This window comes from Myxocyprinus asiaticus, chromosome 9, assembly GCF_019703515.2.
Source record: "Myxocyprinus asiaticus isolate MX2 ecotype Aquarium Trade chromosome 9, UBuf_Myxa_2, whole genome shotgun sequence".
Taxonomy (NCBI): domain Eukaryota; kingdom Metazoa; phylum Chordata; class Actinopteri; order Cypriniformes; family Catostomidae; genus Myxocyprinus; species Myxocyprinus asiaticus.
Genome location: NC_059352.1, coordinates 16,059,867 through 16,087,085, shown reverse-complemented (window position 1 = coordinate 16,087,085; position 27,219 = coordinate 16,059,867). Strand labels below are relative to the sequence as shown.

General features: G+C 41.2%; 1 long non-coding RNA gene across 1 annotated transcript; it reads right to left on the bottom strand.

Moving 5' to 3' along the window:
* Positions 1-658: 658 nt before the first annotated feature.
* On the bottom strand, positions 659-27,136 carry LOC127446157 (uncharacterized). Its single transcript, XR_007898155.1, has 3 exons — positions 27,028-27,136; positions 26,122-26,154; positions 659-1,519 (listed from the first exon to the last, which is right to left on the bottom strand). It is a non-coding gene; the product is annotated as an uncharacterized LOC127446157 (long non-coding RNA).
* Between the last annotated feature and the right edge of the window lie 83 nt (positions 27,137-27,219).

The following is a 27,219-nucleotide window of genomic DNA, read 5'->3' as shown; positions in this document are numbered from 1 at the left end:
TCAAGTGGGCGGTCCTTACTCTCCAGTACTACCTGTAGGGGCTGGCCTTCACCCTCTGCTCGGATCACGCCCCACTCCAATGGCTCCACCGCATGAAGGATACCAACGCGTGGATCACCCGTTGGTATCTGGCTCTTCAGCCATTTAAGTTCAAGGTGGTCCACAGACCGGAAACGCAGATGGCTGTCGCCGACTTCCTTTCCAGAAATGGGGGTGGGGGGGGGGGGGGGGTAGACAGGCTGGATGTCTCCCCGTCCTGAGTCGAGCGGTGGGGATATGTGGCAGCGGGGGCGTGGTCAAGCGTCCGTCTGGAGAAAAAGTGGGAAGGGCACTTGCACCTGAGCTAGATTATGTTTCACACCTGTTTCTAATTCCAGTGAGCATGGGGAGAGCGGCATATAAGCAGCCATGCCACCAGCAGAGAGAGAGAGAGAGAGAGTCTGGCACAAGAAAGGCCACGGTGCTCCTGAAGCTGCTACGGTTAATCTGTTATGTTTGTGAAGCTGATGTGTTTAAGTTACTACATGCCTGTGAAGCTGATGAGTTTGTGAAGTTGTAAAGCATTGAAGTGGCCAATTAAAAGTCCTACCTGAGCCTGGAAAAACCTGCTTGCCTGTGTTCTCCTTCCCTTCTGTTTGTGAGTTGTGTTACAAGGATATATATTTCTTTGTTTATTAAAAAACAAATGAGTTCAATATTTATACAAATGACTACTACAGTATATCACATTGATTTTCTGTGAGACAATGGTGAATTATCAGTATTCAATATGAGTGTACACATACATATAATACATGCTATTTCTTACTCAAGGTGGTGCTGATATGTCAGTGATTGACTTGATTTACATTTGACATTGCTCTTTGATGAAGAAGCAACATGAAAGTAAACTATAGCAAGTGTAAAACACGTGAACAATATGATTTGGCTATTCTCATTTGGGTGTAATACTGAAATTATGTAAGTTAAATAATCTATTCAGACTCAAAAAGTGCCTGAGAAAATACATGTGTAACTTATGTGTAGCTTATGTGTTATGTGTAGCTCAGTGTGTATGACAGCCAGCTGCATCTCATGAAATTTCAATATGAAAGTAATGAATCCTTTTCTACATTTGTTAAATCATCTCTTTGATATATGAGAAATAAAACATCAAAATATATCAGAATGCATTATATTGTTTTATTTTTTAACTTGAAAATTTATTGAAAATTTGACACTATTTGGGCATATTGTAGATCAATTTGTGATAGATATACGTGCCGTATCTCTAAAGACCAGAGTATGTAATAATGCTTAGTGAAACACCTATGCATTTAAGGGTTAATGGTCTATGTCTCTTTTCTAGTGTGTGTGTATTGTTATAAACTGGACAGCTGAGTGAGCAGGGTGATGATATTATTAAGCTATGTTGCCAAAGCTTTTTCATTCTTCCCTAAATCCTTTCTTTATTCCATTTCTCCATCTGCACATCATTCATCCTCTGCATTATTCTTTCACGTCTTATGTTTGCCCAGTCCTGTAAAACAAGGACATAATAATTTTTCAGGACACAATTACACACTTCATGCATACAAAACACACAAAAGCTGTACTATATAACCCTCAGGTGGTGTGTCCAGGTTTTAGGGTTAAGAGAGTGTATGTTATTGTGTGTGCGTTTGTATGATCACAGTCAGTGCTGCATTACACTCAGCAGTGACTCACTAAGGGCACAGATTAAGGGCACACTGGCACTTTAGTCCGAAACAGAGCACGGTTCACATGAAAAATTGGTAATATGAAAGCAGTTTTGCGGACTGCGGTACAGAACCCGAAACTCTCTGTAGCATGTGGTCTGAGCTCGGTTGCAATGGAACTGTGGCACGGTAGGCATGAGTGAGAAAGCAACCTGTACTCGGGTCCACGCTTGTTCAGGAAGTAAATAACTTGCACATGCTTTTTTTTTGCCGATTTAAGCATGATGACATTATCAGTTGCATACACACATGCACCGTGAGTGACAGGGGAGCATAAACAGCAAAGAAAATACTGTTCGTAGCCAGCTATCTCCTCAAAAAAGACTGTTTGCAAGCATCAGATATAGTCGCCTTTTCCTGAACATGCATATCTGCTGAATTATGGCATGCGACGCACAGAGGTGCAAGTGTTGCTCAGTCTGGTGTGCATAATGAAACCAAATTAAAAATAATAAAAAAAAAACACACAAATATAGCAACCCGCGTTGTGTTCTCCATCATGTGCACGTTTGTGATGATGCAAGTTGATGATGCAAACGTGCCCAGTATGAAAACCACCTAAGAGACAGAGCAACAACAAAAGAAGGACAGAGGGCAAAAAATGCACAAGATAGGGAATGAAAGGCAGGGAGAAAAGATGGACACTAGCTGATGATCTGCATGAATACTAGAAATAAAATTTATATTTGCCATTAGATCACTAAAAATTTGTGATTCTGCAGAAAATGTGACAGGTGTTTGCATGTGCATAACTTGCCGTCATGATGCGCAGGGGTGTCAAACTCAGTTCCTGGAGGGCCGCAGCCCTGCAGAGTTTAGTTCCAGCCCTGCTCCAAAATGCCTCCTTGTAATCTTCAAGCACTCCTGAAGAGACCTTGATTAGCTGCTTCAGGTGTGTTTAATTAGGGTTGGGTTAGGGTAGGGTTAAAACTCTGCTGGACTGTGGCCCTCCAGGAACCGAGTTTGACACCCCTGTGCTAGGGTGTTGTGGGTGATTGCCAGAGCATTGCTATGCTGTTGCTATGGTGATCTGGGTGGTTGCTAGGTAGCTACTTATTCACCTAAGTCAAAAAAGCCTACCCTCAAATTGCTATAATGTGATCCAAAGATATGGATTTGGGATTTTTCATCTGTTTTATGGTCCAGCAGTTGAAAATCATGCCAGATTGCTTAAAGAAGTATTAGCACACCTCTTGTCAACAAGCAGCACGATTTTAGGTATCATTCTTTTCCATAGCAAAAACAGTGTGTTACAGCGTGTCAATAAACAGTAGTCAGTAATATGGATTACATAATCAGATTACAAAAAGTACTTGTAATTGGATTAAATTACATTTTAAAATACTTGTAATCCAACTACTGTTATTTGTTTTATAGATTACAAGATTATATATTAACAAGGCAAGGGCAGTAAATTGTTAATAATTTATTGCTCATTTTCATATCAATATCATATTCTTACCCTCAAGTGCAATAGTCTCAATAGTCTGAGCATGTGCTCCTTTTACGTTACAACAGTAAGATATGCACCTCAGCTAAGGAATAGGTGATGGACTATTACTAAGTAGTATGGGTTAAAAGTGTGTCAGAGTTTTGAGCTGTTAGCTTTGACCTAGCAATGTCACTGCTGTTGATCCATTATTGTTTGTTCATGTAAAGTTTCTATTGTTTTATGCACTTAAAATGAACTAGATATGTTTTTTAAAAATCCATATTTTATTCACAATAGAACATAGAAAATATATCAAATGTTTAAACTGAGGAAATGTACCATTTTAAGGAAAAAATAAGTTAATTTAGAATATGATGGCAGCAACACGTCTCAAAAAAGTTGGGACAGGGACATGTTTACCACTGTATAGCATCCCCTCTCCTTTTAACAACAGTCCGTATACGTCTGGGAACTGAGGAGACCAGTTGCTGGAGTTTTGGGAGAGGAATGTTGTCCCATTCGTGTCTCATACAGGATTCTAGCTGCTCAACGGTCCTGGATCTTCTTTGTCGTATTTTTCGTTTCATGATGCGCCAAATGTTTTCAATTGGTGAAAGATCTGGACTGCAGGCAGGCCAGTTCAGCACCTGGACTCTTCTACTACGAAGCCATGCTGTTGTAATAGATGCAGTATGCAGTTTAGCATTGTCTTGCTGAAATATGCAAGGCCTTCCCTGAAAAAGACGTTGTCTGGATGGAAGCATATGTTGCTCTAAAACCTGTATATACCTTTCAACATTGATGGTGCCTTTCCAGATGTGCAAGCTGCCCATTCCATAGGCACTAATGCACCCCCATACCATCAGAGATGCTTGCTTTTGAACTGAGCGCTGATAACAAGCCGGATGGTCCCTCTCCTCTTTAATCCGGAGGACGCGGCGTCCATGGTTTCCAAAAAGAATTTCAAATTTCGATTCGTCTGACCACAGAACAGTTTTCCACTTTGCCTCAGTCCATTTTAAATGAGCTTTAGCCCTGAGAAGATGGCGGCGTTTCTGGATCATGTTCACATATGGCTTCTTCTTTGCATGATAGATCTTTAACCTGCATTTGTGGATGGCACGGCGAATTGTGTTCACAGACAATGAGTTCTGGTGGTGTTTCTGAGCCCATGCAGTGATTTCCATTACAGTTTTTAATGCAGTGCCGCCTGAGGGCCTGAAGATCACGGGCATCCAATATTGATTTTCGCCCTTGTCCCTTGCGCACAGAGATTTCTCCAGATTCTAGGAATCTTTTGATGATATTATGTACTGTAGATGATGAGATATTCAAAGTCTTCGCAATTTTACGTTGAGGAACATTATTCTGAAATTGTTCCACAATTTGTAGACACAGTTTTTCACAGATTAGTGAACCTCTGCCCATCTTTACTTCTGAGAGACTCTGCCTCTCTAAGATACTCTATTTATACCCAATCATGTTACTGACCTGTTGCCAATTAACCAATTTAGTTGCAACATGTTCCTCCAGCTGTTTCTTTTTAGTAACACTTACTTTTCTTAATTCCTCACCAATGGTGTGCAGCTCACACACTGAACTTAATTGCTTCAAAGGATCTAGTGGATGCTATCTCCAAGGGTCCTGCCTGCAGGGTACACAAGTTCAACTGCAAAATGTGCAGCAAAATGGAACAAAGTCACTCTACTGTTGCTACTGATGCAGTGGAGTCCACTGCATGAAACTTGACACAACTGTTCCTTGTGTGACTCAGTGGATCTCTGCCCTTTTAGAATATTCTTTCTGTTCAAAAGATAATATCTTGCACCTCAGCTTCAGAATAGGCAATGGACTATCAGAGTTTCAGTGATTTTAGATGAAAGCTTTGACCTAGGCAACACTGTTGCTGCTGATTTTATGGTTATTAATTTACGTTCATTTTATGTTGATTTTATGGTCATTAATGTTCGTAATGCTGCTATTGTTTTATGCACTTAAAATGAACTTGATTTCTCAGTGTTTTGAGCTATAAAGTTTGGCCAAGCACTGTCATTAGATTTTATGTTTATTTCGTTCATGTAATGTTTAATGCACTTTTTAAAAATGTCATAAAGAACTCATTTTTTGAGGCTCTGTTTGTTAGTAATAAAGAATGGAATTTATTTTCTTCCTCTTTGTACTTTCATGTTAAAATGATTATCCTACTTAAATGCATGTGACATGAAATAAAATAGAATTAGGTTGAAAGTAATCCAAAAGTAATCGGATTGGATTACTCCAAAAATGTAATCTATGAGATTGTTACTGATTGTGTTTTTTTGTCATGTAATTTGTACTCAGTACCTGATTACAATTCACAAGTAATCCACCCAGCACTGACACGTCACTATAAAGAGACATGCGATAATAGTGTTGATAAAAAAAGTTTTTGTCCTAACTAGCCACAACCACGACAAGCAAAGGAATATGAAATTTATGTGACATTTTTGCAAAATTATATTACATGTTTCCTTACATGTATCACAACAGTTCAAAGGTGAAATGTCCACAGTGTGGCGTTAAAAGAGAGTTGCATTTTCTCCCAAACAGACAGGTTTCTAGGGTTAACGCTTTCTCAAGTTTTAAATAAACAAATCTGACCTCCGTAACCCAAACCTTCACCTAGCCGATAGTGTCATTAAAAGCAAATGTAACATGGAAATGCTCTATCAGTTGAGCTCATGGAGCTCTAAAATACCTGGAGAGAGCCATCTGTTAGCATCCCCATTCATCTCTATGGCTGCGCTCAGCTAGCGCAGGGTTCCCAGCAAACTTGCGAAATGGAGGCTGCCATCTTTGCTCATGGGCGCTCAGTTCCGGGATTGGGTGTCACGTGACTGATCACTCATCAATGTGAATAGTTAGGGGAAAATATAAATCATTTTCACACTGTTAAGAGACCTTCAAAAACAATCCGTCACCAGATGAAGATGGACTATAATGTAATAAAAAAAATTAGATTGAAATGTTTCTTGGAAAAACATATTTCGTCATAAAACCGGGTGCATTTGAATGGCTGTCTATGGAGAAACATGCTTTTTGCCATTTGGTGGTGTTGTTCCAGCATCTACCAGCAGGGGCTAACAGGGACCTGCTAACCAGCCAATTCCTGACCCCCTGGTTGAGCTACTGCGCAATTTGATCACACTCTAACAAATTTGTAAATGTAGTTGGTAATGAAATGCAAACTTTAAAATGAATCGCCTTACAAGACCTGCACTATAGTAAAAGTTTGTAGATGTCATAAAATAGCATTATGTGAGGGTGAAAAGTACGCGTTTAAGGATTGATAATCAGCCATTTTACTCTTAATTTGTGTGAAAGTAAATAAAAGTCATTGCCATAGCCTTCATTTCACCAGGAAACTGGCACGATATGTACAACAACTTGCGGCAAAATAATTCTGCAAAAATTTAGGTACAGTAACGTGAACCTATGAGACCAGGTTTGGTACTGGCACTTACATAAGGAAATCACTTTAGTCTGGGCCAGTAAAATTCCCACTATTGGGGTTAAGTTTATGACTCAGTAACAACCTTAACCTAAAAGTGAATCCATTAACATATGGTGCGGTTGCAAACCCTATTAGTTTGCACTGTACCTCATTAGTATATAGCCAGCGGCCCAGAAATTCTCCTCTCTCTCTCTCTCTCTCTCTCTCTCTCTCTCTCTCTCTCTCTCTCAAACTCACACAAAATTTAATGCAGGGCACAGAAACCTTCAAATATAAGTAGATCAAGTCTCTGGACACCATGCAAATCAATGTGCTTCTAAAAATATCAGATAGAAAAATAATGATTATGCTTGCTATTATAGGTCTCTCGCCCATCTGAATGCAGACTGTATAATTAGCAGAGGTGAGTGTGTGTTGCCATGCAAGATCAGGGGTTTAATAGACATCACTATTCTGTATGACATCATTTAAGAATCCCAATAGACTGACTGTGTGTACTGAGTGTTTGTGTATGAATGTATGTGTGCGTAGGTGCTGGGAATGGTGACTGAAAAAGGATGACGTTTCACAGAATTGGAATCAAATTATACATTAGCCCTCTGCCAAGACTTTCCAACACACACACACACACACACACACACACACACACACACACAATTGCAATTAAGTAAGATCTATGGAGATAGACATATTGACATCTTTACATTATTAGTGGGACTGAGGTGTGTGTGTGTGTGTGTGTGTGTGTGAGAGAGTGATGAGGCTACTAATCCTCATCAGCATTTTTGTCATGACAATAGAGTTGTGCTGCCACGGTTCCTGCTGCCAAGAGACAGAGTAACTCACTTATATAATACAAAGCATGCAAACACACACTCAAAAGTACACACGGGTCAGGGGTAACTCTAATCTAATTGGTCTCTTTTCCCTACATAATAGGCTCATAGTGCAGACAGATCAGATGACACACTCTATAAATGTGCTCTGTGTCTGGATCCATCTATGGTTATAATGTACTTCTCATCCAAAAATTAAAATTCTCCTTTAAAATATTTAAGCAGCACATTTTCAAAACAAATAATAAACTTAAGGGCTCTTATGTCGTGTTTAAAAGCAACCCCAATTCTAATGCTGACATCTGTAAAAGACAATTTAATTTAGCTTTAATGAAAGATTATGAGGCTCCATTTAAGAAGATCAGTAAGAAGAGCAATGACACTTAAGTGGACAGCTATCATGGGTGGTGGGAGACCACAAGTTGACCTAAAATTAACCAAGCAGAGCCTGGCATGCAGAAGTGCCTTGGAAAGTCCACAGACTAACAGATGCACAAACATTCTTCAGACATTAGGCTAAGCTATAAGGGAACCACCTGATACTTAATTTGCTTTAGTGAATGCACCGTCTCCATGACAACAGTTGCAGTCCAGTAACATAATCTTTGAAAAATAAGTCATGTTCTGAAACACATAAGCTATTATTACTATTACCACAGACTAAAGGTAAGTTCACACCGCAGTTGAATGTGGCCCAAATCTGATTTTTTACCCATCACATGACAGAGATCATTTTTTTTATTATACTGTAAAAGGCAAAAATCACAATTAATCTGCCATTTTTAATTCCAATCTGGTCCACTTTCATATGTGGACATAAACTGGATGAAAAAATGACTTCAGTGTGAACAGTCAGTGCAGAACCTGTGTGATTTTTAATCGCACACTTAAGATTCGTCATAATTACATGCTGTGACGAGGAGGAGGGCGTAGTCGGGAGGGTGCACGGCCGGTGTGAATCAGATGATCAGTGGGAGAGCAAGATAAAGGGGGGCCGGAGACGCCAGATCAAGAGAGAGAGAAGAGACGCACGCAGCGCGCTGCATGTGTCTATGTTTGTTTTATGTTGTTTTAAGTTGAGTTTTACATTAAACTTTATGTTGACTGTTCAGTCTGTTCCGGCCGCCTCCTTGCCCATCCTTTACCTGTTACAGTGGTGCCGAAACCCGGGAGGGAGGAGGGAGGAGGGATGCGCTGTCGCGGAGTCCTTGACGTCCACCAGAGGAGCAGCCGCGGCCGTCTGCCTGGGGACGGAGGGGTCGCTGCCGGCCACCGAGAGCCAGAGGAACTGCTGCCGTCCGCCAAGAAGGGGTGGAGCAGTTCCGTCCGCCAGGGGTCGGAGGGCTCCCTGCCGTCCGCTGGGGGTGGAGCGAGCTGTCGTCCGCCAGAGGCCAGAGGAGCGGTTGAGGAATGGGTGACAGCGTGTCCGGGAACCGATGAGCAAGTTTTTCTCTCTCTCTACTCTCTCTCGCTCTGTGTGTCTCCCGCTCGCCCTTTCCCTCTCCCCATGCCTCATCTCTCCCCCAGGTTCCCAGGAGCCACCGGCCGACGGAACGGCCTTAAGGGCAGCATCTCCCCTCCAGAGATTGTGTAGGTCAGTCCGGGGGAGCCCCTGACAGAATCGGGCAGGTCAGGAGTGTGACGAGGAAGAGGGCGTGGCCCAGCCGTGAGGGTGCACGGTCGGCGCTGAATCAGACGATCAGTGGGAAAGCGAGATAAAGGCAGACTGGAGACACCAGTTCGAGAGAGAAAGAGACGCATGCGGCCGTGCTGCATGTGTCTATGTGTGTTTTATGTTGTTTTAAGTTGAGTTTTACATTAAACTTTATGTTGACTGTTCAGCCGGTTCCAGCCGCCTCCTTGCCCATCCTTTACCTGTTACACATGCTTAAATTACCCTTGGTTTGAAACATAATTTGTGAATTGCACTAAATGTATGAAGTATTACACAGAAAGGTGCACCAGTGTTTCCCCTATATGCATTTTGCAGCGGGGCTGGGATTTCACATGGTTCATTTAATATTTTTGACGCAACATAACATTTGCCAGCCCCAGTCAGCTCTGCATTTTGTACACTGCGAAAGAGACCCCACCACACACACACACACACACACACACACACACGCACACACTCACAGTGACGTCACCGCATAAGCATCAAACTTCCTTAATTTCAAATGGCCCGCAAGCTCATTTCTGAAACGAAGGATGGCAGGGGATAGTGGTTTCACTGAACAATCAGTTAGCGCTGTCCTCGTGAATATTAATGAGCCTTCTCCTGTCATCTGTATGTTTTGGAACGCGTTTTGCTCACTTCAAAATCGTAATGAAACAGCGCTACATGGATAAATTATTAACATGGCTCAATCATGGATGAAGCAGCACAAGCGCAGAGCAGGTACGGTAATTTGTGGACTGGTCTCAACCGCACACACTATTTTAAATGCACTTGTGAACCAGTGAGATGCGCGGCGGGGATCGCAAAACCCGTTTGAGCGCTGCACAGTATTGTCTGTTGCAAAACTCTTATGTCTCTGTGATTAAACTAGTTTAAAATAAACAGCCCACACATTCTAAACAGCACTGACAAAGAAAACAGGAGAAAACGTAAATTAGAAGGCTTTTCAAACCTCAAATCACAACACTTACAAAAATGTACAATGGATTAACCAAGGTATTTATTGCAGAACATTTTTCTAAATGTATTTTAGACAAAATAACAAAAATGCCATAGTTATTTATATAGAAACCATAGTTACTAATTATGGTAGTGAGGAGCCATGCATGGTTTTACCTATGGTTACCATGAATTTATTTCAAATATCATTGTTAAAACTATGGATATTATGGAAGGACTATTGTAAATTTTCATAATTATTATGGACCAAGCCATCAGTTTTCCAATTGGGAAAATTTGGGGATCTCTTGATACCAAGCCACGGTCAGGTAGACCAAGAAAGATTTCAGCCACAACTGCCAGAAGAATAACAAAGAAAAACGGGATACAAAGAAAAACCCACAGGTAACCTCAGGAGAAATACAGGCTGCTCTGGGAAAAGACGGTGTTGTTGTTTCAAGGAGCACAATACGACGATACTTGAACAAAAATGAGCTGCATGGTCGAGCTGCCAATGCCACAAAAAAGCCCGGTTACAATATGCCCGACAACACCTTGACACGCCTCACAGCTTCTGGCACACTGTAATTTGGAGTGACGAGACCAAAATAGAGCTTTATGATCACAACCATAAGCGCTATGTTTGGAGAGGGGACAACAAGGCCTATAGTGAAAAGAATACCATCCCCACTGTGAAGCATGGTGGTGGCTCACTGATGTTTTGGGGGTGTGTGAGCTCTAAAGGCACGGGGAATCTTGTGAAAATGGATGGCAAGATGAATGCAGCATGTTATCAGAAAATACTGGCAGACAATTTGCATTGTTCTGCATGAAAGCTGCGCATGGGACGCTCTTGGACTTTCCAGCACGACAATGACCCTAAGCACAAGGACAAGTTGACCCTCCAGTGGTTACAGCAGAAAAAGGTGAAGGTTACAGAGTGGCCATCACAGTCTCCTGACCTTAATATCATCGAGCCACTCTGGGGAGATTTCAAACGTGTGGTTCATGCAAGACAACCAAAGACTTTGCATGACCAGGAGACAACTATTACAAAAGACTGCACGCTGTCATTGATGCTAAAGGGGGTAATACACAGTATTAAGAACTAAGGGTATGCAGACTTTTGAACAGGGGTCATTTCATTTCTTTCATTGTTGCCATGTTTTGTTTTATGATTGTGCCATTCTGTTATAACCTACAGTTGAATATGAATTATAAGAAATAAAAGAAATGTGTTTTGCCTGCTCACTCATGTTTTCTTTAAAAATGGTACATATATTACCAATTCTCCAAGGGTATGCAAACTTTTGAGCACAACTGTATGTAAATTCACTCATATTTAATTCAATAACTGTACATACCCCTACCTTGCACAGATTACCACTTGCACATGTACATACGCCATTCTATGTTATATGTCCTATTATTTGTATATCTATTTATACTCTTACCTTGTTTTATATTCTGTGTCTCACTGTAACATTCTGTGTGCACTTGTTTCACCTATCGCCAAAAACATTCCTTGTGTACGTAAGAACACTTGACAACAAAGCTTATTCTGATTATGATAATGTCATATACAGAGTAATAATAACAAAACTCACTTTCATTGAATGGAAAAAAACTAAAGATCCAATGAAAGTGAATGGTGACTCAGGCTAACATTGTGCCTAACATCTCATGTCTTCCACGGAGGAGAGAAAGTCATACAGGTTTGGAACAACATGAGGGTGTGTAAATGATCACAAAATTTTCCTTTTTGGGTAACTATCCCTTTAACAGACACAGAATAGTGTCAACTTACTCAGAACAGTATCAAACACTTACACTCACCCAATAAACAGACTCACACCAGAGCCCAGAGTTATGCACAAACAAGACTGACTTTGTCTGTATGACACGTGCAGAGTCAGATGCTCAAATACTTCTGGCAAAAACACATATGGGTTCAGGTCAGGCTGCTGGCAGTGCTTTATATCATATGCAGTAGATCTCCCTCGCACACACAGTAAATCCAGCCTACAGCATCACATTACTGGCATATAACTGACAAGATAGAAAAGAACAGCACAATGACACAAAAGTCACTGAGTACAAACACATATACACAGATTGATAGATGGAGAGTGTGAAAGATAGTATTATTATTAGCTGTATTATTTTTGCTATTCCTACTATATTATTAATAGTAGTGGCAGTATATGAAAGACAGCATGGAAACTCTGGTTGGTGTGATATTGTTATGGTGTGTGATATACACTTGGTGAGGGCTGCACTCTGGCTTTATTCATTTTGAACTCAGAAGGACAGATGCAACCGGATAAGAGGGCTGTTGTTTTGTTAGATGCTGTGCCGAAATAGCTGACTCATTTAGCAACACTTTCAGGAAAAGGGACTAAAAAGGCCTCTATTTGAGGCACTTCCAGAACGAGCGGAAGTTCCCTTTTTTACAGGCCGTTAAAATATTTATGCCGGTTCTTGGTGAGTCAACAACTCTGCTTGGCATTTTATGGTTTACTCATTATTGCCTGAGAGTGCCATTAAAAAGAGTGATTCTCAGCTTTTGCCACCTCTCAGTGGTTTTATGAATGCTGCTCAAAAAACAGTTACAGTAAACTGAGTTTGGCTGCCTTCAGGGAATATTTTGAATTTTAAATGAAGGCTCAATTTAAAGCAGGATTTTTCTCAATGCCTAAAATGTGTTTGAATTATATTAAAAACAGCAACCGTGCCAGATTCTATACCAAGTAGACTATGCTGTGGAAAGATGTGTTATTTATGCAACATCAGATTTTTATCATCATTTGTTGTCTATTTAGACTATTTTCAAGTAGAATTGACAGCTGACATGTAGTCTGTTTTTTTTAAATGAATTAATTAAATATGAATATTTTAGGAATAAAACTAATGACTTACTTGTTTAATACAAGTTAAACTCTATTGACAGTATTTGTGTCATGTTAATTACCACAGAAAATAATTTCAACTTATCCCTTTTTCTAAAGAAAAAATCACGTGCAGTAAGGCACATACAATGAAAGCGTGTCCGATACACAAAACATATACACTGTTTTTAAACGTATAGCCACAATACTTAAAGGAATGTTCCGGGTTCAGTACAAGTTAAATTCAATCGACAGATTTGTGGTATAATGTTGATTACCACAAAAATTTATGTTGACACATTCCTCCTTTTCATTAAAAAAACGTCATGGTTACTTGTGTAACCTCCGTTCCCTGATGGAGGGAACGAGATGTTGTGTCGATGTAGTGACACTAGGGGTCACTCTTGGGAGCCCGAGACACCTCTGGTCTTTGATAAAAGGCCAATGAAAACTGGCGAGTGGTATTTGCATGCCACTCCCCGGACATAAGGGTATAAAAGGAGCTGGTATGCAACCACTCATTCAGGTTTTATGCTGCGGAGCCGATATAAGGTCCGGCCATTTCAGCGGGTAGTTCAGCGTTGTGGCAGGAGGGACACAACATCTCGTTCCCTCCATCAGGGAACTGAGGTTACACAAGTAACCATGACGTTCCCTATCTGTCACTCACTCGACGTTGTGTCGATGTAGTGACACTAGGGGTCCCTATACGAAACGCCACAATTGGCTGAACTGCGTTACGTGAACTGGCGGTGTGTGGTGGGCAGACTACTGTGTGCCTCATAGCCAGCACACCAGGTCGACACGTAACCTCCCCAAACATAGTTATGAGTGTCGAACGGCCCATTTTGGGGACAAGTTGACTACCCAAAAGATAGAGACAGGCTTAACCCAGTCGTGGCCTCTTTTCCCCTTCTTTTTTCCACTTTCTAAAAAAGAAGGGAGATTATCCGACTGGGCCGCCAGGTCTAGTCGGGGGGTGTCCCTCCCAAGGGGAAGACACAGCGGAGACCACATCTCGCCCAAAGAGAGGGGGGGATATTTAAGTGGAAAAATACATCACATGGTCTTTCCAGCCATGTGGAGAGTCTTCAATGTAGATCCTGCCCAATGGGGGAGTAGTTACTACAAACATGGAGACTGTGGCAGAGGGGCTCTGCCCAAGGAAGACGCAGTTTGCCAACAGGGAAACGAATTAGCGGAAGATATGTATCGCATGGGGTTAGCCTTACAAGGAACCGCCACATGCAGAGCACCTACCCCAGAACAGGGCTCTTAGCGCATGTACTGGGCCGGCAGCGAATCTCTCCGAAAACTCGACTGCCACAGGGCTCGGAGGAAGTCAACCAGGGAACAAACTTGTGAACACTACTGGGAATTAATGGCGCACGTCTTCAGCTCAAAAGGAGGTGGAAGGCGCTATGCGCAAGCGATACATCCGGCCGGCTATCCCGGGCTTATCCACTTGCGTTGCGTGCCACTACCTGGGACGAAACCAGTTCCACCCGGAGATTGTAGAACCTTGCACAGGTGTTGGGTGTTGCCCAGCCCGCTGCTCTGCAAATGTCTGTTAGAGAGGCACCCCTGGCCAGGGCCCAGGGAGCTGTACACCCCTGGTAGAATGGGCTCGTAGCCCTACCGGGGGTGGCATGTCCTTGGCGACATATGCCATAGTTATGGCATCAATGAGCCAGTGGGCGATCCTCTGCTTGGAGACAGCGCTTCCTTTCCGCTGTACACCAAAGCAGACAAAGAGCTGCTCAGAGATTCTAAAGCTCTGCGTGCGATCCAAATATATGCGTAAAGCGCACACCGGACACAGCGACGACAGGGCTGTGTCTGCCTCCTCCTGGGACAGCGCTTGTAGGTTCACCACCTGGTCCCTAAAAGGGGTGGTGGGAACCTTGGGCACATAGCCCAGTCGGGGGTCTCAGGATCACGTGAGAGTAACCCGGACCGAACTCCAGGCACGTTTCGCTGACAGAGAACGCTTGCAGGTCACCTACCCTCTAGATGGAAGTGAGCGCAGTCAGGAGGGCAGTCTTCAAGGAGAGTGCCTTAAGCTCGGCTGACTGCAAAGGCTCAAAGGGGGCTCTCTGTAGACCCTGAAGAACTACAGAGAGGTCCGATGAGGGAACGAGGCACAGTCTGGAGGGATTCAGCCTCCTGGCACCTCTTAGGAACCTGATGATCAGGTCGTGCTTCCCTAAGGACTTACCGTCGACTGCGTCATGGTGTGCTGCTATGGCGGCAACGTACACCTTCAAGGTGGAAGGGTCCAACCTCTCCTGCAGGAAGGAAAGCACTGATCCGACTGCGCATCTCTGGGGGTCTTCCCGACGGGAAGCCCGATCGGGGCAGACGAGCGTGCTGGGGAATGGGAGGTCCGCGGGGGATACCCGGCGGAGGCGGTCCCATTGGGGTCCCCAAATCGCCCCCAGTGTTAGCTGCACTGTCCTCATACCCGTGGGTAAAAGGACCGAGGCGGGGAGCCTCTGGGGTGGCTTGCTTTCTTACGAAGGCGAGCCGCGACTATCGTTGCCATGGACATGTCCTTGCAATGAGAACATGACCATCCACAAATGTTGTCTCCGCGTGAGCAGTGCCCAGACATGAAAGACAGTGATCGTGACCGTCAGAAGGCGAGAGATAACGAGTGCAACCAGGAATAACACACAATCGGAAAAGTATCTTTAGAAAGACGTGTCTTTAGAAAGACGCGTCTTTAAAAAATATACTCTTTTATTTCTGCCGAAGCACCCAGGGGCATTCTCTGCATTGCACCAGTGCAGAGGGGGGCAGAAGCCGCTGATATGCGCCGTCAGATCCAGCAGAGGTGAATGAACGGTCGTGGGAATTCAGCTCAGTGAGCATGACCATTCGGCTCCGAAGAGAAAATATGAATGAGTGGTTGCATACCAGCTCCTTTTATACCCGTATGTCCGGGGGAGTGGCATGCAAATACCACTCGCCAATTTACATTGGCCTTTTATCAAAGACCAGAGGTGTCTCAGGCTCCCAAAAGTGACCCTTAGTGTCACTACATCGACACAACGTCGAGTGAGTGACAGATAGGGAATCTGGGATACAATGAGGCACTAACAATGGAAGTGAATGGGGCCAATTTTTGAACGTTGAAATACTCACTGTTTAAAAAGTATAGCCACAACACAAAGGATATGTGTATAAACATGATTTTAGTGTGATAAAATCACTCACAAACCTTTTCTGTGTAAAGTTATAGGCAATTTTGCAAGTTTGTTACCATGACTATGTAATGTCAACAAACCATAAAACGACTGTAAAAATGACAATTTAAACAACTTTACAGCTCAAATGATACATGACTTTTAACAGAAGATTTAATGTAAGTCCTTTTATAAAATTATAAGCTTCACATTTCTTTGTTTAACCCCTCAAAAAATTGGCCACATTCACTGACATTGTCCCCACTCTCTTTCATTGTAAGTGCCTCACTGTAACCTCGATTTTTGCTTTGTGCTGGGAGCCGGACGTTTGCTGGATTCCATTTCTAAGATAACGTTACCTAGTGTTGCAGACTGTCTGTTGTCGCTGTTGAATAGCGGAAGAGAGGCACTGAGGCAAGGCTCTCGGAAGCACGCATAAACGTCACATCCTTTGGAATTTCCCAGCAAAAGCGACCCGCTTCCTTCGCATGAAAATCAGTCTACAAGCTTTAAAAGGCAACCTAGGAAGTCCAGGAAGGGCTCATTTTTTAAGCTGCGTTACAAGCCGTTCACACATTGGCAAAAAAAAGCGAATATTATATGAAAAATGTTACATATTGCACCTTTAAAGGTAAAGAGGAACGAGTCGAAATACATTTTTGTGGTAGTCAGCATTATGCCACAAATGCTGTCGATTGAACTAAACTTGTACTGAACCTGGAACATTCCTTTTAGCATAATACATTTTCACATGACTCTAGCATGATAAAATAGTTTACTAACCTGATTTGTGTAAAATTATCCAGTATTTCAACTCCATTGTCATGACGACGTAACAGCGGTAAACAATAGGCATACATCCCGGAAACTTGATGTTAAGTGTAGGGCTTTACTGGTTGTTTAGATCAGTGTTACTATCAGAAATAATTAATTAGTTATTAATTAATATTTAAATTAATTAATTGAATCTAACTCTTTAAAACATTAGTGCGCTATGTTTAGGAGCGGGTTTGGTTACTAGCAATAATTAATAATTATCAAAGATAATTATTAATTATTAAAATCAATAGAACATTGATGAGAATCAATGTTAGCTTTTTTTTTTTAATCCTTTAAATCAACAATTATCAAAGATATTCGTTAATTGTTAACATCGATGAAACATTAATTAAAATTAACACTAGCTTATTGATCATTCAAATTCAACAATCATCAAAGATAATTATCAATTATCAAAAATCAACAGAATATTAATAAGGATTAACATTGACGAGGCACCACCCTGGAATCAGGGACTAATAACCAGATAGTATAACAGTCTCAAAATTAGATTGTTTTCTTAGGAAAATCGACATCCGAAGAATATCGATTTTCGGGAAAAAAAAAAAACAATGAATGAAGGCTTGAATCTGAGCACTGACATCCCGTCAGCATGACACAGGCGTATGCAAAACAAACCAAAACACTTCTCTTTGTAATATAAACAAAGTTTATTTATGCAGTAATATCAATTAATAATTAATACAATGCAGTCAATAAACTTCCGACTTACAACTACAAACTAAACGTTGATATGATTAGATATGTTAATCAAAATAATCCTATAACACATGAGGGTGTGTGTGTGTGTGTGTGTGTGTGTGTGTGTGTGTGTGTGTGTGAGAGAGAGCGTGTGTGTGTGGTTAGTACGAGAGAGAGAGAGAGAGAGAGAGAGAGAGAGAGAGAGAGAGAGAGAGAGAGAGAGAATTAAGTGACGGCCCTAAAGCCGTGGGAGAGAAAGCAGCTGTTAGTTTATCGCTCAGAGATGCGGTGGATGGCTCGTAAAAGTCCCGCGTTCTTTGACTCTTTAGTGGATAAACTCAGTTAAACTCAGTTTGCTGGTCTAGCATCTAGTGACGTACATGTGTGCTGTCCTACCAATCATAACTCGGGAGTTTATGCATATACCTAATTTTTGTGACTTTGCTTCAACTTTCGTTTTGTATCCGGAAGAATGAAATTGCTCAATAAAACAAAAAATAACCACTTCCCCTTAACAATAAACATAATGAGTGCTATCATTGTATTCAGTGATGTGCATCCTGTGCATATCTGTTCACATCTCAAAGAAAAATTTGTTTTGGGGTTTCATGACCCTTTAAAGTGTTCTTGTGTGCACATGGCTGAAAGAGTTTTTCTTCTAAATCTCAGAGTGCACCTCTGGCTCTAGAAGCCAAACACGTGTGAGCTGTTTTTCAGGATTCCTTGAAATGCAAACAGACAGAGAGAGAGAGAGAGCTGGAAGGGAAGGAGAGTGATGAAAACAAACACTATGCCTTCTGTAACCTTCATTTCTTGAGCCAAAGTTAAAAGACTAACAGTTTAAAAGGGACAGTTCATCCAAAAATTACAATACTGTTATCATTTCCTCATCTTCATGTAAGGAATAATTGATGACGGACTGTTGAATTGTTTAAAAAATAATGCACACCCAAGGTGATAATGCAAGGTAAATCAATTATTCCGCTTATACCACGGTTACCAGAACTTAAGACATCGTTCGGGTTTTCTCTCAAGACATTTTCTGGTTTTCATTCCTAAAACGCTTTTATGAGAGAACTACTTTCTTTCGCCACAAATTTACTTTAATACAGTCCGAGCCTTAGTTGCTAATTTGAAAACGTCACTTCAGAACTAGCAATGGAGGATTGCGAGGCTCGTGCTGCTTTACTGGAGCACTTACTGGAGTAGCAAGTTAGTGCGTGTGTGTGTGAGTTTGTGTGCGAGTTTGTATTTGAGGGATCGAAAGAAAATGAGATATCTCGCTTCTGGGATTACCTTTTTTTGTTGCAGCTCTCGTCAGAAGTACCATCGCTTCAAAATCGCCAAGATGCGTGTCGACGTATTCCTGTTGTAAACCTTAATAACTTTTTTTTTCATCCACACTGAGATGCAGGAGTGCGCTGACATGACGACTCTGTTTTTCTCTCACGAGTATGTTTGGATCTTAAGTGTATGCGTTACGCGTATAATGTGTGTCCACGACTGTGGGAGTGTGTGCGTGAGAGGGGGAGCGCGAGGGTTTTTTTTTGGTTGTTTTGACATTTTTAACCGATTTACTTTAACCAATGGCTTTGTTATAATTTTTTTATTTTGTTGTGGTAGCCTGTAGGGCTCTTTGAAAACAATGAAATAATTTGGCAAAGTGATATAGAACCGTTATGCGGTCAAGACCTGGAACTACTTTACAGCAGTGTGTTTCCTTGAAAAATAATTGCACACCTTAGAACGTCCATGAACCAATCAGAATCAACCATTCAACAGACCCACGGAACACAAAAGAAACAAAGTCATATGGGTTTGAAACAACATGAAAATTAGTAAATAATTATAGAATTTTTATTTTGGGGGAACTATAACTTAAATATGAACTCTGCTCCGAGATAAAGCTGTGTTCCTGATGGCAGTTGTTACAGCAATTTCCCAAATCCTGCTTTTTCAGAGGTCAGCCATCAGAGTGCTGAATGCATTTGTTTGGATATGTGTAGAACATGCAAAAACTGATTGCCCTGAAGTTAGTCTGGATCACTGCCTGTGAAGCCATTATACTTCAGACAGGACATCAAATAAGAGAGGACACACACACTAAAATAAAATTTGAGGGGTTACACTGAGTTACATTGGTACACACCAATATACTGATTACTGTCAAAAATCAGCTTATTTAAAAACGTGACAATGCAAAATCAGAGATATGGGCAAAAATCTACCTGTGTCATTTTTTTTTTAAAACATTTATGACCTTACCCCAATAAAGGATAATCGTTTCAGGTGTTTACATGACCAAACTCATGGTCGGCAGATTAAGCATAAATCAGTGTATGATTGTGCATTTAAACAAGCTCATTATAAATCTTATCAGCTTGGCTCATGAATATAAATCAGGTGAAGTAACGTTTATGACGTAACCCAGCAGTTGCATGTACGTTTACTGCCGATTAACATTTTGACGGCTTCTGTTTGGTTATAAAGACGTCGTTTTGTGTGGCCGCCAACAATTTTTTTCTTTGCTCACAGCCAGGAAAACTAAAACTTTTATAATGTTTTAATTATTTTTTTAAAATTGAGTAGACAAACGTAAAAAGTTTTAAAAGTGTGTGGGTGGGAACATGTCCCTTCCAGTTATAATGGTTGCTACGCCCCTGTTTCCTACACACTTTTTAGCACTCTTACCTACAGCCATTAGTCACAGACACGCAAGATCTTGGCATCATTCTCTAACAGCCTCCATAATGTGTGTAGAACATGCAAAAACCGATGGCCCTGAAGCCAGTCTGGATCACTGCCTGTGAAGCCATTATACTTCAGACAGGATATCAAATAAGAGAGGACACACACACTCAAATAAAATACAAAAATAAGGGTGTGACAGGTGATCTTAATATAATTATGCTGATAAACAGAAGGTTAAGCTACTAACTATAGTTTGTTGACATTATATAAATATATACTGTACTGTACATGAGAGATTAATGGATGATTTTGCTGCTGGACAGGACTGTGATTTAGAAGATACTTTCACAGACTCATGGAGTCTTGTCAGCATCTTTCTCACGTGTCATTATGCATGCCCTGTCTGAGTGTCTCAGTGGCATGCTATCCATCCTTGAAAACATGTCAGACTTGTCAACACAATTTCGGTTTGTAAGGACTTTCTCTGACTATAAAAAAGCAAATTAGATCCAAGCCAGTCAACTTAGACCTTTAAAGATTAAATACTGTAAACACAGCAGATACTGAGAATGGAGTGGAGCAACAGCAATTTCCCCACCCCGCTGAGACAACATGAAAACATCACTTTTAAGAGGTGCTTCAATGCTACTGGAAACCAGAACTGTAGTCAAGACCAGACCGTCCAAGACCAATCTCAAACTCAGACTAAGATTATACTCCTCGAGCTAGATCCAGTTGGATCTAGCTGCTCAGTAGCCATTCAGAGCCCTGGAATTCTTGTGAATTCTCTATAATGTTGAAGATATAACACCATACTGTAGTATCACCTATAATACATTAGAAACAGACCACGTTCTTGTCTGAGACCATAATTTGAGACCAAGACACCAAGTAATGAGACCCAGTCTCAGATCAAGGCCATATTTTGTGGTCTAGCGAAGTCTCAAGACCCTAACTCTACTGGCAAGGCAACAAATACAATACACATCTTGGCCTTGAACCTATTACCAACTCCCCCCACTCTCTTCTCTCTGACTCATTGAGACATGAGTGTTTTTGAACAAAAATAAACAATGAAAACTGACAAATATTTCCCTGAAGCAGGAATACAATAAGATCAAGGAAGGCCAGCACACCATATAGGTGTGGTACAGTTTCAGCAATTAATCAATTTAAGATGCTGTGTGATTTTAATCTCCACTCTTTATAGCCCCCAAGTGTGTGCGTTGTTAAGAGTAACAGAAAACACACACACAAACACACTTACATACAGATTAGTGGAATGCCTCAATGCAATAAAGCAGGAAGAAATGCCAGAATTTCTGTTAAAGGAAGAAGAAAGTTTTCCTTATTGAGTTTGATATGATATTTAAATTGTACCTACAGTCAAGTAGCAGATAATCATAGCAGATAAAACACGGAAATAATACCATTTATAAGTAGTCAATGACGCATGCCTGATACTAATGTAATACTGTCATAAAGTGGCAAAAATAAACTTTGTACTTTAAAGCTACATCCCTTAATCGCTCTACAAGCGAGCAAGACACTTAAATCCAGGTCTCTCCAATGAGGCTGTCCCTGTACTGGTTATTTAGCATCAGCCAAATAACAAGTACCACACACAGACTGCTGAGTCAACAGGTTATAATAAAAGTTTATCCAACTGACATGGCATAAGTTTCAAAACTTTATCATCAGGATCAGAGTTAATGGTTTCAAAATAATGGACCAATGAGCCTCTATTCTTGCATCTGAATTCTAACAATGAGCGTGTTTACATGCACGTTCTTACACCGATTGTTTAATAAGCCGACAATGCATGTGGTCATTTAAACTCAATAAACGGTGTTCCTTTATCGGTGTAAGATCATAAACGGCATAAGAATAAACCGCTCAACACAGGTAGATTTCTCAAATCAAATCAAATCACTTTATTGTCACACAGCCATATACACAAGTGCAATGGTGTGTGAAATTCTTGGGTGCAGTTCCGATCAACATAGCAGTCGTGACAGTGATGAGACAGTACCAATTTACAATAACATCAAATTAACACAACACAATTTAAACATATGTTATACACATAATTACACTCAACAATATACAAATAATAACATACACTGTACAGTATACAATACGCACTATATAGATACACATTATTCAATAAAAATAAAAAATAAAAATATATAAAAAAGTATATATAGTATATATAGAATGTACAGTATTGTACTGTATTGACATTCAGCTGTCGGTTGATAGTCAGTTGTTAAGAGAGAATATAATATAATAATAATATAATTTATGACAGTCCGGTGTGAGATATAAGAGTAAGGGTAATAAAGTGCAGTGCTGATGTATTTGATCATGGGAGATCAAGAGTTCAGAAGTCTGACTGCTTGGGGGAAGAAGCTATCATGAAGTCGGCTGGTGCGGGTCCTGATGCTGCGATACCGCCTACCTGATGGTAGCAGTGAGAACAGCCCATGGCTCGGGTGGCTGGAGTCTCTGATGATCCTCCGAGCTTTTTTCACACACCGCCTTGTATATATTTCCTGGAGGGAGGGAAGCTCACCTCTGATGATGTGTCTGGCAGTTCGCACCACCCTTTGCAGTGCTTTGCGGTTGTGGGCGGTGCTATTGCCGTACCAGGCGGAGATGCAGCCGGTCAGGATGCTCTCTACAGTGCAGGTGTAGAACCGTGTGAGGATGTGGCGGTTCTTTCCAAACTTCCTCAGCCGTCTCAGGAAGAAGAGGCGCTGATGAGCCTTCTTCACAACGACTTCAGTGTGGATGGACCATGTGAGTTCCTCAGTGATGTGGACACCCAGGAACTTGAAGCTGCTGACTCTCTCCACTGGTGCTCCATTGATGGTGATGGGACTGTGTTCTCTGTCTTTTCTCCTGAAGTCCACCACAAGCTCCTTTGTCTTACTGACGTTGAGGGAGAGGTTGTGCTCCTGACACCAGTGTGTCAGAGTGTGCACCTCCTTTCTGTGGGCTGTTTCATCATTGTCAGTGATCAGACCTACCACCGTCATGTCATCAGCAAACTTCATGATGGCAAACGGTGGTCAGATCGAAATCACTCCACAAAACACACCGCAGTCCATAACCGGACCAGCACAAGCATTTTTTGGCTGCAATTGTGCTATGTGTTGCCACACAGTCATGTGTGTAAGGGAATACAAGAGTGGGCTGAGAACACAGCCCTGCGGGGCTCCAGTGTTGAGGGTCAGTGATGAGGAGATGTTGCTGCCTATTCTAACCACCTGGCGTCTGCTTGACAGGAAGTCCAGGATCCAGCTGCACAGCGAGCTGTTTAAGCCCAGAGCCCGGAGTTTCTCATCTAGCTTGGAGGGCACTATGGTGTTGAATGCTGAGCTGTAGTCTACAAACAGCATTCTCACATAAGTGTTCTTTTTTTCCAGGTGGGAGAGAGCAGTGTGTATTGTAGATGCAATGGCATCATCAGAGGAGCGGTTGTTGCGGTAAGCAAACTGCAGTGGGTCTCAAGAGAGAGGCAGCACAGAGCAGATATAATCTCTGATTAGTCTCTCAAAGCATTTGCTGATGATGGGGGTCAGAGCAACAGGACGTCAGTCATTTAAACAAGTTATTTTTGATTGTTTTGGAACAGGCACAATGGTGGATGTTTTAAAGCATGTGGGGACTACAGACAAAGAGAGGGAAAGGTTGAAAATGTCCGTAAAAACACCAGCCAGCTGGTTCGCGCACGCTCTGATGACGCGGCCCGGAATGCCGTCTGGGCCCGCGGCTTTGCGGATATTCACCCGTCGGAAGGATCGGGTTACATCCCAATACGGCGATTTCGCGTGGCATGTAAACACCTTTACCGGTGTTGTCACCGGCTTATCCAATGTGCACACATGTTGAGCGGTTGTCTCTTCATGGTTTGACGTCAAAAGCAGAGAATAAAGCGATCATTTCAAATCTCAGGTAAACACGGTTTTCTTGCTTTGTTAAATAAGCTGATTTTTGGGAGTAGCATAATCATCGTCATGGTGTACATGTAAACGTGATCATTGACATACAACAAAAATTATGGTTTTCTGCCTCTAACACAGCTCCATGTGTGTAAAAACTACTAGTTCCTGTAGCTCAGCAGGTAGAGCATGGCAACAACTTTAAGGTTATGAGTTTGATTGCCAGGAAATGCAAAAACTGTCAAATGTACACTAACTTAAACACTTTATTAAGAAAACCTGTACATCTACTTATTCATGTGATTATCTAATCAGCCAATCGTGTGGCAGCAGTGCAATGCATAAAATCATGCAGATACTGGTCAGGAGCTTCAGTTAATGTTCATATCAACCATCAGAATGGGAAAAAAATTAATCTCAGTGATTTTGACTGTGGCATGATTGTTGGTGCCAGACAGGCTGGTTTGAGTATTTCTGTAACTGCTGATCTCCTGGGATTTTCATGCACAACAGTCTCTAGAGTTTACTCGGAATGGTTCCAAAAACAAAAAACACCCAGTGAGCGGCAGTTCTGCGGACGGAAATGCCTTGTTAATGAGAGAGGTCAACGGAGAATGGCCAGACTGGTTCGAGCTGACTGAAATGCTACGGTAACTCAGATAACCACTCTGTAAAATTGTAGTGAGCAGAATAGCATCTCAGAATGCACAACAAGTCGAACCTTGAGGCAGATGAGCTACAACAGCAGAAGACCACGTCGGGCACTTTATTAGGACCATGGTGTTCCTAATAAAGTGCTCAATGTGTGTATAGCTTGAATGCACTACTTTAACACTGTTTATACCACTTTGACCTGTCCATATGTCACATATGGTTATAAAGAACCTAAAAAAAATAATTATTAATCAGAAACTTGTTGGGGCCTGGACAATTAAACAGGAGATATTTTATAAACTAGAACACACTGTCCAAGAGTTGATAAGCTAAAATCGTTCTGATCCCACACTCTTTTGTCAACCTATATACAGTATAATCATTGTGTTTTATGCAGATACCCAATACTTCCTCTACAGCACGAGACATTAGAGAGGAGAAAACATCTACACCAATCTCACGTGTAAAATTTACAGTTCGTGGGGTTCAGACTCCTCCGGGGATAATCAGTATAAATAACTTAAGGAGTGGCTACAATAAGCAGCTGCACAAGCATATAGTCAGGAATCACAAATATGAAAGGTCGACTGATAAGAATGTGATTGCGTTAACATGAACAACAGAAGATCAAATTTTTCTGTGTGTTCTGTATGTGTGTGAATTACTAGAAATATAGCAGTAGCTCGGGGACTAGGCTGCATGCCAGTTTTTAGTTATGCAATACATGTTATTGTGTGCATGTGTGTGTGCTATATGTGAGCTCATAGACTCACCATACTAGCACATGTTGCACAGGTGGGTCAAATTAATAAAAAAGTAAGAACACTGAGACTACTTAGCCTACTATAAATCCTGAATCAGAACTCTTCCTTTCATGTTTACAAAGTTTATTTACTTCCAATAAACTTGTGCGCTAGAATGATGAGCAGATTGTTGAGCAGAGAATTGACATCTGCTAATGTTAAGACCAGCCTTATACAGTGGCCACAAACAGCATTTTGATACTAAGCTACACTTAATGTATACATTTCATTACATTAAATAACAAAATATCAAAGGGTATTCGTTTTAAAGGACTAGATCAACCAAAAATTTAAATTCTTTCATTTACTCACCCTCGTGTCGTTCTAAACCCATCTCACTTTCTTCTGTGGAACAAAAAATAAGAATTTGTGAGAAAAAAATAAAAATAAAAATTCCATGCAATTGTAAAGGAAAATTTTAGTTTTCAAGCAACATAAAGGAAAAGCACCATAAAAGTATCATACAAGTAGTTCACATGACTTGTGCATTATATGAAAGTGTTCTGAAGCCATATAATATATTTTTGTGAGGGACAGACTCACTTTAAGTAGTTACAAAAATTAATTACGAAAAAATAAATAAATACATTTTCCAATAACAAGACAAAATACACTTATATTCCTGATACAGTACATTCTAAGAAAACAAGTCTAATATTTTATTCAATTTTGCTTCAGTTGACTCAAAATATTCATTTACTAACTCATAAAACATACAAGACTCCAATTTGTTGCCACCTGCAGGCGGACATGTAATCTACAAAAACAATGTGACTTGAGGAGGAGTGAGTGAATATTTTTGGTGAACGAATTCAAAATCCCCATCAACATGAACACTGTCCCCAAAGGTTGAAACCCCGTGGCCTAAAAGGTAGTTTGTGTACTCTGGAGATTTAGCTGGCCTATCTAGTTTAGGTGGTTTAGCTGGTCAGCCAGTTGGTTTCCCAGCCTGACTAACTAACAAGTACCACTAAACCCCTCTAAAACACGCAAAAATAGGTCCGTTTGACCAGGCTGGTAGTTCTCCTCTCTTATTTTCTCACCTAACCACTTTCAGTTGAAATTTTTTCTTTTAAAAGGCCAAATTGTGTAACTTTTAGGGTAGCCTATGACGTAACAGATCACATATTTAGGAAATACTGTAGCAGTTGCCTCATATAGTTCAGCAGATTTGTATATATCAAAAATGGTATACTGGGTGAAAGCCGATATACGTACTTTAGAGTAATGTTATTCTGCACTCCAGTGTGTTCCATGCTGCTCTGGTCGGCAGACTCGCTTTTTCCACGTGGTGTTGGACGGTTGGACTGGACTACCAACTTTTTGGGCAATGTCGCCCTCTGGCGGAATTGGGTGAAATTGCAGCTGCGGCTTTGCCATGATGTTGGATTGAAACAACAGCGACATCGT